This window comes from Herpailurus yagouaroundi, unplaced genomic scaffold, assembly GCF_014898765.1.
Source record: "Herpailurus yagouaroundi ecotype Mexico unplaced genomic scaffold, PumYag 28, whole genome shotgun sequence".
NCBI lineage: Eukaryota > Metazoa > Chordata > Mammalia > Carnivora > Felidae > Herpailurus > Herpailurus yagouaroundi.
Window position 1 is genome coordinate 7,020,988 of NW_024412376.1, and position 16,535 is coordinate 7,037,522.

Here is a 16,535-nt window from a genome sequence, read left to right on the forward strand (position 1 = left end):
CAGTGCATGGCACACAGTTGACACTTAGAATAGTGACCATTGTTCATTATGCCTCACGTGGTACAGGACAACCTATATATTCACATTAATCAGGGTTGGAGGAACTTTGATGTACCCTATCCGTTAAGAGCTCTGGTTGAAAATTCCCTGTTTGGCATATAGCAGGCACCCAGGAAATGCTTGTTGATGTGTTAAAGACACGTGTAATGATGCACGTTAAAGATCCAGTCATGTCTGAATTTTTAGTTGGATTCTGTTCCTTCCACACTCCTGCCACAACACCTCTTTCACCTTTGAAAGTTAGGTTAAAGTTTTATGAAATGCAGTATGACCAGGAACTATGAAGGGTGGTCTTATTAGAACATCTAGCTTCCTGCCACCCCCAAATACATTGGGATGGCTCTACTTCCTGCATGGCCAAGTTAAGCGCCGATTGGACGAATCCCCTCCAAAACAGATGGTAACTGTAAATTCTGGACAAAACTCAAGAAACAGCCACCTGAAGGCACCATTGACACCTGGGAGAAAGGAGTAGTGTGTGGTAAGCCTTCCATTTATTATGGCCCATAGCTGCAGTCTATCCCACGTGGGGGCAGCTAAAACTCTTCTAGGAAACCTGCAATTTTCCTGGCCTAAGGGAGCAGATGACAAAGTTTTGGGCAACTATGGCTGCTAAATATAAACTGCATCCAAATCTCAGGTTCCAGCATGCATGGGGTAGAATCCAAGCAGCTCAGCTAAAAATAGAAGAATCGGACTGAGATTTGAGCTGCCATCCACAAGATAGAACTGACAATTTCAACCCAACCAGTCTAGTTGCCTTGATTATTGTTATAACAACAACAACTGCAACACTAACAACTTAACACTCTTCAGCAGAATGTAACAGAATTCAGAGTACCCACAACACAACATTCACAATGTCCAGAATATAATCCAAAACTACTTAGTACAGAAAGAGCTAGAAAAATGTGACTTGTTTTCAAGAGAAAACACAATCAGTGAAGACAGATTCCATCTTTTTTTTTTTTGAATTAAGGTTTATTTATTTTTGAGAGAGAGAGAGACAGATTGTGAGCAGGGGAGGGGCAGAGAGAGAGGGAGACACAGAATCCGAAGGAGGCTCCAGGCTCTGAGCTGTCAGCACAGAGCCTGACACGGGGCTCGAACTCATGAATTGCAAGATCATGACCTGAGCCGAAGTTGGATGCTTAACTGACTGAGCCACCCAGGCATCCTAAGACTGATCCTTTCTTGACCCAAATGTTGGAATTAGCAGAAAAAAGGACTTTAAATTAGTTATTATTACTATACTCATTAACACATGAGAAAATATGTCTGAAACAAATGAAAAAATATATAACCTTGGTGGAGAAATAGAAACTGTTAAAAGGACCCAGCAGAAGTTGAAAATAAAATATTTGAAGTAAAAATTCACTGGGTGGACTTAAAAGCAGAACAGAGATGATGGAGAAAGAGTCTGTGAACTTGAAGTTAGGTCAATATAAGTCTTTCTTTCTTTCTTTCTTTCTTTCTTTCTTTCTTTCTCTCTTTCTAGAGAAAGAGTGCAGGTGGGGAGAGGGGCAGAGGGACAGAGAGAGAGACTCTTAAGCAGGCTCCATGCTCAATGCAGAGCCTGACACAGGGTTTGATCCCACGACCCTGGGATCAAGACCTGAGCCAAAATCGAGAGTTGGAGACTCAACCAACTGAACCACCTGGGTGCCGCATGAATTGTCCATTCTTAAGAAAGAATGGAAAGGAAAAAAACAACAACAAACAAAAAGAATAGAAAGAAATAATGTGAAGAAATAATGAAAAAAGTATTTCCCAAATATGATGAAAGACAAATTTACACATTCAAAAATCTCAGCAAACCCCAAATGGGACAAATGTGGAGAAGACCTTGGCACATCATAGGCAAATTATGAAAAACCAGAGGAGAAAGCAAACCTCTTGAGAGCAGTCAGAGCGAAAGGGCACATTATATCTAGGAAGGCAATGATTTGATGAAGGTAAGAAAATACTGGAAGACCGTCTTTAAAGTGATAAAAAAAAAAAAAGAAAGCAACAAAAACTCTGTCCACCCAAAATTTATATCCAGTCAAAAGATCTTGTAAGAACGAAGGCAAACTAAAGACATTTTTCGCTAAAAAAAGCCAAGTGAGTTCATTGCCAGTGGGTCCGCACTACAACAAATGCTAGAGAAGGTCTTTAGATTGCAATGAAATGATACCAAATGGAAAAGCAGATCTTCATGAAGGAGTGAAGAACATCAAAAAATGGTAAATGTCTGGAGCAAATAAAAAATGTGATTTTTCATTTCTTAATTTCTCTAAAATACACATGACATTTAAAGCGTATGTTCTAACATTGTCTTGTGGGTTTCATCACACATAAAGATGGAAAAGATATGGCATAAAAGATGGGGAGAGATGGTAGACTGACCTATCCAGTCGCAAAGTTTTTGCATTTTGCATGAAAAGATGCAACGATTGTGGAAAGTTGAGATTCTGGTGCATTATAATTGCTAGAGAAAACACAAAAATGTTAATACGGTAAGTCATGGCTCAAATACCAACAGAGAAATAGAAGAGACCTAGTTTTCTTTTTCCCCTTTCTGCCTGAAACTCATCTTTTTTTACTAGTTCTTGCTGGGAAGATGGGGAATGCGTTCATTTCCTCGCTCACACAGGCATCCATCTACTAGACGTTTATTGCACACCCCTTGGAAGTGATGCAGGCTGCTTCCAGGCCTGGCCCATTAGGACCCTCCCATGGACACACTGCCATGTTTTCTCCCTTTCAGACTTGATGCGGAATACACAGCGAGCTTGGGAGCCCCCTGTTGAAGACGAAAGCCACAAGATGGACCCATGCAGGGCCCCCACTCACTGCTTGGCGGAGCACCACCCCTCTTGTTAGGGATGCTATTTTAGACTAGGCTAAGTGGGAAATAAACTTCTATTGTGTTGGAGAGCTCATACATCTTGGAGCTTATTTTTACAGCATTACCTTAATTAATTTAGACAGCGTGAGCTACATAAAGCATTATCTGTCACGCGGTAGGGTTAAAGAAATACAAGCGCCCTTCTGCTTGACAACAATATTTTCATCAGATTGGTTGGAGAGTCAACACCATTCTTGCTTATGTTGTATTTTTGTCATCTGTGCATGTGACTCTCATTTTCCAAATAAACCCAACAGGAATAGCGGCCTCCCTCCTGGAGTCACTGAGGGGTAGGTAAGTTCTAAGCAGGAATGGGTAGACATCTGGCCGAGAGCAGTTCAGAAGTAACAGACGGCAGTGAGGCGGGCAGGAAAGACGAAATGAAACTCAGAGCAAACGCTTTCTTTCAAGCAGCAAATGCTCTCGGGTCATTATCAGACAAAGAGGCTCAGGACATGTGTGGGGAAGCTGTTTCCCCTCAGAAGGCTGTCAGTTAAGTGTCCTCCTCATTGCTTACCTCTGAGAAATGTATGTCCAGGCACTTGCCAAGGATGGCCTTTGACCATGATGTTGGCGCAGGCTTGGAACTGGAGGGGTGGAAGACTGTATGGTGTGGTCCCCAAGACCCAAACCCGCTGATTGCATCGGTAGGGGGGCTCCCCTGGGACCCATCCAGGCCGAGGCAGGTGAATGTGGTGTTTCCATACTCACCGCTGTCTACCCGGACTCTGGCACTACCCTGGTCAGCCCCCCACAGGGCCTTCCTCTCGCCTAAGCTCCTAACACACTCCAGAGTGGGTTCCACGGTCCCTGGGCCTGGGGACTTGTCCCAGGACAAGTTAGGTTAGCGGTTGGTTGCTGCCCTTGGGGCTGGGCCCGTTTCTATCACAGCACCTAAAGTGAGCCTCCAAAAACTTGGAATTTGATTCCACAGATGCCAAATGCAGGCAGGAAGGCAGCATTCCGCTGCCAGGCCCTGTGGTAGAATCTCCTTGGAGGGGCTGTGAAGGGGCCTGGAGAAGTGGGGGTGTCCCTGGCGCAAGAAGACAGGGCGCTGGACGGGAGCGAGAGAAGGGGAAGGAGGAGCTGACTGTTGAGGATGGTGAAGGGGCCGGATCTGACCGGGTGGTGATGAGCAGCGTCGGGTTGTGGTGGCCAAGGCGAGTGGCCCCAGGTCCCAGAGGATCCTGAGAGCCAGGCAAAGAAGGCAGAGCTCAGGAGGCTCCCCACGCTGGCACAGGAACAACGCTTTTGAGGCAGGCTTCGTTCTACCTGCCACAGGATACGGAGCATGGGGCCCCACTGGGCGCTCACTGGGCCTGGGGCCTGCCCCCTCCATCGGGCGAGCTGGTCGGTTCACTCTGCCTTGCCTTCCCGGGTGGCCAGTGCGGGGGCCCGGCCCTGCTTCAGCTCAGCACATTTCTCTCCTGCTCTGCTCAGCACATCGCCGGGCCCTCCCCCAGCCCAGGCCAGCGCAAACCATTTCTCCAGGCGGAGAGGAGGATGGGGTTCGGCTTGCCTCCTCTCGGTGCTGCTTCCAACAGAGCCCTGCCTCTCTTGCTTGCAGCCCTCCAGACAGAGCGTTTCACTCCCTCCCCGTCTCTGCCACGGAGTGGGCCCGCCCATCTCACACTCAGGAGCCTCCTCTTCCAGGGGTTTAGTTCAGCCCCGATCAAGAGGACTCTGGGCTTCCTCCACGCCTCCTTGTTCTAGCTCGCTTCTGCTTGACTACCTTGCTTTTGTTACCCCAAGTCTCTCTCTCGCCCCTGCTAGCCCTCTCTCTCTCTCTCTCTCTCTCTCCTTACAAATGGCTTTGCAGCATCCCAGGGAGTGCACGGCAGCACCAATAATGTCTCCATGGTTCCTTGTTAGCTGCACTCTAAGCAGGAAAGTGACTGGGCCTGACAATATAATTTACATCGCTGTATAAAACTATCTGTGGAAGCCAAGCTAATTTGTGCCAGATTAGGCTATTTGTCTCAGCCACTGTGTAGCAGCACAATCTATCAGAGGGCTGTTTTCAAATATCGCTTTTCAAGCGTGCCCTTGAGAGGCAGAAATTGATTGGGATCTTAGAGAGCAAAATTACAGCAATAACTTAAAAGAAACAATAATTACTGAATCATACCAGTGTCAGCACTCTGCAAAACACGAAATAGCCATCAAACCCCAATCCAATATATTCTGAAGCGAATTTATTGAATGGAAAAAGCAGTTGAGTGAGGGTTTTTCTCCCCCTCCGCCCCTTCCGCTGTACATATGGTTATCTCAAAACCGCAAGTGAATGAGTCGATAATTCTTGTCATTGACTGCTCCATTTTCACGGAGTCAGAGGAGATCCATTAACTGCCTCTTGCTGCACGGCTCCGGCTCCCCTCTCTCTCCTCCATAGCCTCTATTCATTTGCTAGTCTCTGCTCTTCAAGCAAACAAACATGTATAACTAATCATCTGTTAAAATGCAGAGGGCCCCTAATAAATCTCCGCAGCTGAAATACTTTAATGGGTAATTAATTGATCCTGTTCCAGAGGAGTAATAAGATAATAAATTAGACAATATTTCACTCAGTCGTGTCAGGCTCCTAGCTAATGGCGCTGTAGGGCTAAGCTGAAGGATAATAAATTAGCCAGAAATTAACTGCTAAGAGCTTTCTGCAGAGAAATCGGCTGACAAGTGAGTCACGCGTGATTCAGGACCCGATCGGGGGTTGTGGCAGTCTCCGCGAATATGCACCTGTGCTTTGGGTGGGGGGCCCCGGGGGGTGGGGCCCCTTAGGTCCCCGGGCAGGACGATGCCTGCGGCGAGCTTGCCCCGCTGACCCAGGCACACCGGGCGGGCCCTAGCAGCTGTAAACACGCGCATGCGCGCTCTTGAAACTAGTTTTCTCCCACGGCGTCAGACTCATCGAGTTTTTATGGGTTTCGCTCACTGTGACCAGTATGGGCTCGAAACACCTGTAGCCCCTTACCCCCCCGCCCTTGTCTGCTCTGTCTGCTGCTCCCTAAGCAAATACGGAATGAGCCTTTGGGGAAAAGAGACTCATGGTCTGTCCAGAATTTCACAAAAACTTAAGCAGAAAAGGGAGTAGGGAGAGATGGCAGAAATATTTGTTATGCGGCAGGGTGGAGAAAACGCCTTGGCTTTGTTAAAGGAGTCAGGTAGGGTGATGCCCATTAACAGGCAAGACAAGAAAGAACGTGACCTGGAAAGTCAGCTGGGCCTTTGCTTGAGAAAATGGTAGGTGGTCTGCCCCCGTGGGCGTGGGGCAGAAGTGGCAGGTTGGAGGGGAAGTCAGTATATAGTAAAGCACTGGGGGCCAGGAGGTCTTTTGAATTCTCCCCTGCCCTGTACAAGCTGCGTGACCTTGCGGGGGTTATTCAAGGACCCTGAGCTTTGGTTTGCTCACCAGTGAAACATGGATAGGTGAAATACACATGAGAAGCTTCTAGTTCTGTATCTCCCCTACAGGACGTGCTGTGTTAATGTCAGTCATTATACGGTGGGCAGTGGGGAAGGTTAGGGAGCACCGAAAGAGATGAGGAGACTCACCAGTGAGAGACAGGGCGCTACTCCTCCCAGAATGAGGACCAGATGCCCCTCCCCGCACCTGCACCCTGAAGGGTGTCTAATGGAAGCGTGCTCACCTTCTGCGGGACATTCCTGATTGCTGTGGCACACAGTGGGGGAGTAATCTATGAGTCACAGTGAATACGGCAGTGTGGGTGGAAGGCATAAACAGAGCTTGATTATTTAAACGAGAAAATGTATGCTGAACGCATGGTCAGAGCTCATCATCATCATCAATACCAACGGTACCGGTATTCCTTGCCTTGCGTCTCTCTGCTTCTCATGCTTCTGGGTGGTGATGAGCCTGGGGATGTGTCTGGAAGACAAGGCCTTGTGCGTCCAGATGGACTCAGGGTAGCTGGAGCCACCTCGGGCAGCCCCAGTGCTGTTCTCCTTCTAAGGAGACGCTGGGCCTCCCTGAGGACAGAGTGTCTGGAGGGCCACCTGGGGCACAGGTTCAGCTAAAACCCTCGCTCTGCCTGTGTAATAGCAGCAGGGCCTTCGAAGGAAAAATGGCAGGTACATTAGCTCACGGGGCAGGGATCCATCAACTGACAGTTGTTTTAAAAATAAACATGCGCTCTTTCCTTCTTTGTTCGTTTTTTTCCTGGCTCCCCCTACTTCCCTATCAAAGCCTAGTTCTTTGTCCCTCAGACCTCGGAGCTGGAAGACGGGTTGAGATCAACCCATTTCATGCGTTTGAATCATTAGAAAATTCTTTCTCTCAAAGTTCCTAGCTGGGCCCTCTGGAGCAGCTCTTTAGATGATCGATAACCATTATATGACCCCTGAACCCTCTCTTTTTTTCTTATTTCCTATAACCTTATTTCCATTAACCATTTAACCATTATGTGTGCCATTTCTCCTTGTTTTTGTCGTGAAATATAACATGCACGAAGAAAAGCATTTCCAACATGTATGTATAGCATGATGAATAATTATGAAGTGAACACCCGTGGATGATGAAACTTTAGAGGCTTTCCCTAGTGTGCTATTCTAATCAGAGCACCCCCCTTCCCTGCCTCTGGCATAACCACTAGCCTGACTTCTGCGAAACTCATTTCACTACTTTATTCCATAGATCTACAATTTATATATTCATTTCCAAGCCGTAGGGTTTAGTTTTGCCAAATTGGAATCTTTGTATGGAGGAAAGCATACTGTATGTATTCTTTCATGACTTCTTTTTTGCTCAGCATTATGTTAGTGAGATTCATCCAGGTGAACCTTATTGTTATAGCTTGTTCATTGTTGTTGATAGACAACATTTTATACATACATATATATTTTTAATTTTGTAAAATGTTTCCTTATTTTTGAGAGAGAGAGAGAGAGACAGAGACAGAGCATGAGCATGGGAGGGGCAGAGAGAGGGAGACACAGAATCCGAAGCAGGCTCCAGGATCTGAGCTGTCAGCACAGAGCCCGACGCAGGGCTCGAACTCACAGACCACGAGATCATGACCTGAGCCCAAGACGGACGCTGAACCGACTGAGCCACCCAGGTGCCCCTATACGTATATGTTAATATAAAATAATTTATTGATGACTTCCCTACATGAATATACTGTAATTTACAAAATGACTTTTTGAGTTGTTTCCAGTTTGGGCCCATGGCAAAGAGTGCTGTGATGAGCCCTTATCTCTGTACGCACGGTAATGCATCTCACAAAGGTATATACCAAGGATAGAATGCTAGATCATAGGGTATGCATAGCTTCAGCTTTACCAAACCGGTGTCCAGAATGGTTGTTTAAGTCACAACACCATCAATAGAGTGCGCTTGTTCCTGTGGTACACCTGAAGATGGGCTGCATGGACTCTCCTTCCAGGGAGACGTGCTGCTCAGCTCCACAGCAGACCCGCCTTTGCGCTGAGACACGCCCTTCCCAGGACAGCTTGGGACAGCCGTGGGTGGGAGGATGACTGTGGGTGCGACCACTCTGCTGAGCACCGCTCACTCCAGAGCGCCCCATCGGGGCTCTGTCAGGCCTGCGGCTTACCAGCTTTTCTTTTTCCGCTTCTTCCCCTGTCCCTTTATTAGAGGCTGACCCCTCATGAACTTCTCCGATACCAGGCTCCGTCTCAGAGCCTGCTTCCTGAGAACCCAGGCTGCAACTCTTCCTGCCATCCTCGCCAGGGTATCAGCCGAGTTAATATTTTGCCAACCTGGTTGGTATTTAAGGCCATCTCGTCGTGTGTTTTTCTTTTTAGTTAAAATGTCAAAAATCAGATTTCTTGAGGTATAAGTTACATGCAAGAGAATTCACCCTTTTGAAGTCTACAGTTGGATGACTTTTGACAACTGTATACTGTCATGTGGTCACCACCACCTCAAGACATAGAGCATGTTCCCCCCAAAAGTTCTCTGCTGCCCCTTTGCAGTCAGTTCCCTCTCCCATCACTGATCTCTTCCCGATATTTGATCACTGGAACCATCTAGAAAATACTCTCTTGTGCCTGGTTTCTTTTCCTTAGCAGAACGCTTTTGCGTTTCATCTGTGTTGTTGGATCTATCAGCGGTCTGTTCCTTTTTACTGCCGAGTAGTATTCCGTTGTATGAACAGATCTCAGTCTCTCCATTCTTCCATTGATGGGCATTTGGAATGTTTCCCGTTTTTGGCAATCATTAACAAAGCTTCCAAGGCATATGATAAATTATGTAGGAGCGGCATTGCTGGGTCATACAGTAGGTACAATTTTGACTTTGTAAGTCAAACCATCAGCCAGCTTTATACACAAGACCACAGGAGCCACAGGAACAATTCAGGATGGATTAAAGAAACCACCAAACAGCTTTCTAAAGTGGTTTTACCATTTTAAATTGTTCGTGCCGGCAGCCTGTGAGAGTTCTGGTTACTTCGTGTCCTTGCCAACACTTGGTAGGGTATGTCTTTTTAATATTAACTGTTCTAGTGTCTATTGTGATACCTCGTTTTTTAACTTATATTTCCCTGGTGGCTAATGATGTTGAGCATATTTTCACATGCTTATTGGTCATTTGTTGGCAGATTTCTTCACTTCTCATTGATCTGCAATGACATCTCTCTCCTATTCTTTTTTTTAAACATTTTATTTTTTATTTTTTTAACGTTTATTTATTTTTGAGACAGAGAGAGACAGAGCATGAACGGGGGAGGGTCACAGAGAGAGGGAGACACAGAATCTGAAACAGGCTCCAGGCTCTGAGCTGTCAGCACAGAGCCCGACGCGGGGCTCGAACCCATGGACCGTGAGATCGTGACCTGAGCCGAAGTCGGACGCTTAACTGACCGAGCCACCCAGGCGCCCCTCTCTCTCCTATTCTTAAATGTCCGTACATGGAAGTCTGTCCCCATGTTGGTATTATACAACCTTCCTTACTATAGATTTATGATGTCTTACTCTCTGGTGGTAAATGTCTTCCTATCTTTTCTTCCTCTTCTAGAGTGTTTTGCTTAATCTTGTCTTTTTGCATTTCTCTATAAATTTTAGAGTCAGCTTGTTAATTAAAAAAATCTTTGTTGAAAGTTTGATTTAAATGTTACCAAATCGGGGCACCTGAGTGGCTCAGTCGGTTAAGTAACTGACTCTTGATTTTGACTCGGGTCATGATCTCATGGTTTGTGAGTTCAAGCCCCGCATCAGCCTCTGTGTGGTAGCATGGAGCCTGCTTGGGAGTCTCTCTCCCTCTCTCTCTGCCCCTCCCCGGCTCTCTCTCTGTCTCTCAAAATAAATAAATAAACAAACATCAAATAAATAAATAAATAAATATTACCAAATCTACAAATAATTTGGGGAGTATTTAAACCTTTATAATATTGACTCTTAGAGTTAATGAATGCAGTATAACTCTCTGTTTAGATCTTCTTTGAAGTCTGTCAACAAGGTTTTCTAATTCTCCCCATAAGGCTTAGATACTTGGCTGAAAATGGTATCTTTTAAAATATTTCATTTCCAGGGCTCCTGGGTGACTCAGTCGGTTGAATGTCTGACTCTTGATTTTCAAGTGGGTTGTGATCCCGGGGTCATGGGATCAAGCCCCAGGTCGGGTTTGGCGCTGAGTATGGAGCCTGCTTAAGATCTTCTTTCTCTTTCCCTCTGCCCCTCTCCCCAACTTGTGCTTGTGTGCTGGTGCACTCTCTCTCTCTCTCTCAAAATAAAACAAAATGTTTCATTTCCTCTTGCTGGTATATAGGGATACTTTGAAAAAATTTTGTTACAATTTAAAAATTACAGACAAGTTGTGTGCTCCCTTCGGTAGCACATATACTAAAACTGGAATGATACAGGGAAGATTAGCGTGGCCCCTGTGCAGGGATTGACACGCAAATTCATGGAGCGTTCCAAAAAAAAAAAAAAAAAAAAATCACAGACACGTTGTAAGCATGGTACAAGGAACTCCCATATATCTTTCTACCAGGTTCATCAATTGTTTACATTTTGTCCCATTTGCTTTAACACACAAAAATATACACATATTTGTAAATATGAATGTATGTATGTGTATATATATGTGTATAGAGTCCAAAGTGATTATATTGCAGTATAATCCAGTGATGATGTATTCATATTCCTGTGGTAGACCTGAAGGTATGCTGCACAAATTCCCCTTCAAGTTTTTGAAATATACTGACCCTTGATTTTTGGTTTATCTTTGTGAATGTTCCATGTGGCCTTGGAAAAGTGCATATGTTCTGTCATGGGAGGAGTGTTCTATAAATGATAAGGAGGGGAAGGTGGTTGATCGTGTTGTTTAGATCTCCTATATTTTTATTATTTTGTTTAGTTGCTCTGTGGTTCCTTAGACAATGGTGTTAGCCTTCAATTTTCATGGATATATCTATTACTTCCTTTATGTTGTCAGTTTTTGCTTCATGTATCTTGAAATTCTGTTATTAAGTTCGTAGGGATTTATGATTGTCATGTCTTCCTGATTAATTGATCTTTTAATCATTATGAAATGTCACTTTTTATTTCTGGTAATACTTCTCGTGAAATCCATTCTGCCTGTTATTAATATAGACTCTCTAGCTTTCTTATGATTTGTGTCTACATGGTATATCTTTTTCTGTCATCCTACTTTCAACCTATCTGTGTCTTTTGATTTAAAGCACATCTCTTATGCACAGGAGATCGTTTAAACTTACGTTTAAAATCCAGCCTGTCAATCTCTGCCTTTTAATTTTTTTAAATTTTATTTTACAGAGAGTGTGAGAGAGTGAGGGGGCAGAAGGAGAGAGAGAGAATCTCAAGCAGGCTCTATGCTCAGCATGGAGCTCCACAGGGGGCTCGATCCCACAACTTTGGGATCATGACCCTAGCCGAAGTCAAGAGTTGGGCACTCAACCAACTGAGCCACCCAGACATGCCAATCTCTGCCTTTTAATTGGAGTGTTTAGGCAATTAAGACTTAATGTAATTATTGGCATGGTTTAATTTAGCTCCACCATTTGCCATTTGTTTTCTATTTATCCTGCTTTTGCATGGTTTCTCCTTTCCTGCCTCCTTTTGGGAAAATCAAAGTCAAGTCTCCCTTCCTTTCTTTGTTCCTAAGTTCTTCCTTCCTTTTTTCCATCCTTTGCGTTGGCCTTCCTCTCTCCCTTCTTTCCTCCTCCTTCTCCCTTCCTTTTTCCTTGCCTCCCTTTCTCGCCTTTCTTCATTTTGTATTCTTAAAGATTTCTGTAGGGATTAAAATATGCATCCTCAACTTAACAGAGTATTTTTAGAATTAATATTTTATCTCTTCACCTAAAATTTGAGTCTTACAGGAGTATAGTCTGTTAATTCTCTCCGGAGTTCTTTGTGTTGTTGATGCTTTATATATTACATCTACATATGTTAAGAATCCCACAATACAGTGTCATAATTTTTTAAAAACAGTTATGTACTTTTAAAAGGATGTTAGAAAAAAGAAACAAAAAAATATTCTGTTATGTTCACCCACTATTAGCCATTTTTGGTGCTTTTATTCTTCCCAGTAAGTTCTAGTTTCCATCTGGCAGCATTTCCCTCCAACCTGAAGAAACTTGTTTTGCATTTCTTGTAGTTCAGGTTCATGGCCAGTTAATTCTTTCAGTTTTCTTTGTCCTAAAAATTTCAGCATCACTTTGTAAAAGTATTTTCATTTGATATAGAATTCTGGGATGATAGATTTTTTTTTTCTTTTTGACCATTTAAAGATGTCTTTACGTGGTCTTCTGGCTTTCATTGTTTTTTTTTCTTTCTTTCTTTCTTTTTTTTTTTTTTAATGAGAAACTCAGCCATAAATCCTACTGTTTGTTCTCTGTATGCAATACATCATTTCCCTTTGCCTTCAAGATTATCAATTTATCATTACTTTTCAACGTTTTTACTATAATTCACCTACATGTGGTTTTCATAAGATTTATCCTCTACAGGATTTGCTGACCTCCTTAGATGTATAGATTATGTTTTTCACATAAATTTGGAAAGTTTTCCCCATATTTCTTTAAATATTTATTCTTCTCTAGTTTTTCTCTCCTCTCCTTCTCGGACTCTCGTTGCATTGCATGAATGTTAGGTTCCTTAATATTTTCCTGCTGGTCATTGAGATTTTGTTCCTTTCTCAAAAACATTTTGTCCTTTCTTTCTTCAGATTTGATACTTTCTAATGATTTATCAATAAAATCACGGACCTTATCTTCTATTATCTCCAATATGCTGTTAATATACAGTGCCTTCTCATTTTAGATACCATAATTATGATGTAAATTTTCAGTTAGTCCTTTTCTGTAATTTCCATTTTTCTGCTGAGATCCCTATCTGTTTGTTCATTATGATATTAGCTTCTTAAAGTCTTTGAACATATTTATAATAGTTTCTTTTTAATTTTTTTTTTATTTGAGAGAGAGACAGTACAAACAGGGGAAAGGGGCAGAGGGAGAGAAAGAATTAAGCAGGCTCCATGCTCAGGACAGATCTCTATGCAAGGCTTGATCCCATGACCCCGAGACCATGACCTGAGTCAAAATCAAGAGTCAGATGTTCAGTTGACTGAGCCACTTAGGTGCCTCTATAATAGTTTCTTTAAATTCTTTTCTGTTAATGCTAACATCTGGGATCTAGAGTTTGGTTTTTATAGACAACATTTTTTTCCTTGACTCTAGGTCACATTTTTTCTGTTTATTCCCCCACCCCCAAATGTCTAGTAATTAAAACAATTTTTCTATTAAGTTTATTTAGTTTGAGCACATGAGTGGGGAGGGGCAGAGAGAGAGGGAGGGATAAAGAATCCCAAGCAGTCTCCATGGGATCAGCACAGAGCCTGATGCAGGGCTGGAACTTATGAGCCAGACACTTAACTGACTGAAGTCTGCCCCTGTCTGGTAATTTTTATTGTACCTAGACATTGTCAATGATAAATTATAGACACTATATTCCTTATCTTTCTTTGAAGAATGTTTATTTTTGTTCTAGCAAGTCATTAACTTGGCTGCACTGAAACTCTGAACTATTTCTTCTGCAGTAGGCAATAGTTGAAATCCTTGCTCTGGTTCAGTTCTTTCAGCCATGCTGCTGTTGGTTCCCATTGGTCTCCTGAGAACCTCTCCTGTATAAAGTTCAGGGGTTGGACAATGATTTAGGTGGAATTATGTGTAGATTTGGAGGCTCTCCTCATGTCTCACTCTTTTACAGAAATTTCATTTTACTATTCAGCTGCTATGGAAGCCCATTTCCTGACTCTTTAAGCCAGTAAGTGAGTAAGCCAGTCAAGCTTTCTGTTTGACATTTAGATGTCTCATGTTATGTAGACCATAGAGTATAGACCGAGGGCAATTTAGACCGAGGGCAATTTCCTTATTTCAAAGTTTGACTTCTCACCAGTTTCTGGCTGCTTTTGGTTGCCCTCTGTACCCATAAATAGTAGGTTTTTAAGTATTTTGTATGTGTTATCTGTGAGAATGTTAGTCCAGTAGAAACTACTGTCTTATCTCAGAATGGTTTGTACCATGGATTTTTGTACATTGATGATTATATGTGTGTGTGTGTGTGTGTGTGTGTATATATATATATATATACATATATATATATATGTGTATATATATATACAAACCCTGAAATTTTCTTACTAATTCAAAGAATTAATTTGTGGATTCTTCTAGATTTTTAATGTACACAATCATATTATCTGTGTTTAATGACAGTATTTTTAAAAAATTTTTTAATGTTTATTTTATTTTTGAGAGAGAGAGAGACAGAATGTGAGCCAGGGAGGGGCAGAGACAGAGGGAGACACAGAATCTGAAGCAGGCTCCAGGCTCTGAGCTGTCAGCACAGAGCTGAACACAGGGCTCAAACTCACAAATCTTGAGATCATGACCTGAGCCAAAGTCAGATGCTAAACTGACTGAGTCACCCAGGCACCCCATGACAGTATTGTTTTTGTCTCACTGCATGGGCTGGCACATCTAATAAAGTGTTGAAAAGACATGGTGATAGAAAATTCTTTCATTTGGCCCACATCTCAAAGGGGAAACTTTCCTAGTTTAACACTTTGGTAGTATATTATTGATAATTTTTTAAATAGATAAACTTTGTCATACCAGACAAATGATTTCTATTCCTAAGCCTCAAAGTATTTAAAAAATTTAGGAATGGACATTGAATTTTATCAAGTACTTTTATTATCCATCTATTGAGATGTTTGGATTATATTTTCTTTAACAAGTTACTGTATTGGGTTACACTAATTGATATTCTAACATTTAATCAACTTTGCATTTTTTGAATAAATCCAATTTGGTAAGATACATTATCCATTTTTATATGTTGCTGAATTCATCTTACTAGTCTTTTGTGTAGGATTTTTTTTTATGAATGAAATAGAAATATAATTTTCTCTGTACTATCCTTGTTGAGTTTGATAAAAAAGTTATGCTAGCTTCATATAATGAGTTAGGAAAAGGTTGTGTATAATTGGAATTATTTTTTCCTTGACTAATTGGTAGCACCTGCCAATGAAGCCATCTGGGCTTGTAGGTTGCTTTATAGGAAGACTTTTGACTTAAATCATTTACTGGTCAGAACATAAAGGTTTTCTATTTTTCTTGTGTCAGTTTTAGTAAGATATATTTGTACTAGTAATTAAGCTGCTGCCTTTGATTTCTAAGTACACCCTTGTAGTTTCTGCTCTGTAATGCCAGTGTTCGGACTCTGCTAACAACCTTCTTCTTTGTCATCTGTGTTCTTGTTAGGTTCTGCAGTAGGAAATTCTAGAAGGAAATTGGAAGGTAATTCTGCTTTCCAACGTACTTCTGGACCTATCAGCAATGCTCAGCAAGAACATTTCACTCTGAAGGCAGCAATTAGTTCTGTCCTCCAGCTCCTTTCAGTGCCTTTCAGCCTTAGAGTGACTCCTCAGAGATACCACCAGTAGCTGTGAGGGCAGAAGCAGCAAACCTCTTCTGAGGTCTGAGTCTCAGCTCTCTGGGTTCTTGTTATGAACTCCTGAGGGACCAGCTGCATTCAATCATGTCTACTCCTCAGTGGTATCAGCCCTTGAGGGTCCAGCTTCTTGAGGGTCCTCCCTCAAGCTTCTGATCTGATAACCTCAGCCTCTTCCTCTTGTCCCCCAAACCCTAGCTTGGTAGCTGCTTCCTCTAGTTATTAGCAACGTAAGAGCTCAATGTTTTCTTTTTGCTTTTTCAAGCCACCAGTACTTGTGTAATTAATTAAATTATTTTCCTGTTGATATACTTACTGTGGTCTGTTTTTCTGATTGGACACTGGTGGATAAAATGCTGGTAATGGAAGTGTTTAGAAGAAAAAGACCCTCAAAAATGTCTGGGCCTGGTTTGGTTTTTTTGCTGGCTTTGAACACAATGTGGAACTCCTTGCCAATGGCAAATCCATACCGTGCAACGATAATATGATAAAATTGTCGGCTACGATTGATTGTGATAAAGTGCTTATTGTCCTAAGTGTCTTGGGGACCAAGTAGCTACTGGATTTGACTTACATGGCAATAATAATAATTATCAGAACTGTAACCTGGAATAGATGCTTCTAACTGCAC

At 42.6% G+C, this 16,535-nt stretch overlaps 1 non-coding gene across 1 annotated transcript; it reads left to right on the plus strand.

Moving 5' to 3' along the window:
• Positions 1-10,744: 10,744 nt before the first annotated feature.
• Positions 10,745-10,852, plus strand: LOC121040257 (U6 spliceosomal RNA). Its single transcript, XR_005795211.1, has one exon. It is a non-coding gene; the product is annotated as a U6 spliceosomal RNA (small nuclear RNA).
• Positions 10,853-16,535: the final 5,683 nt, after the last annotated feature.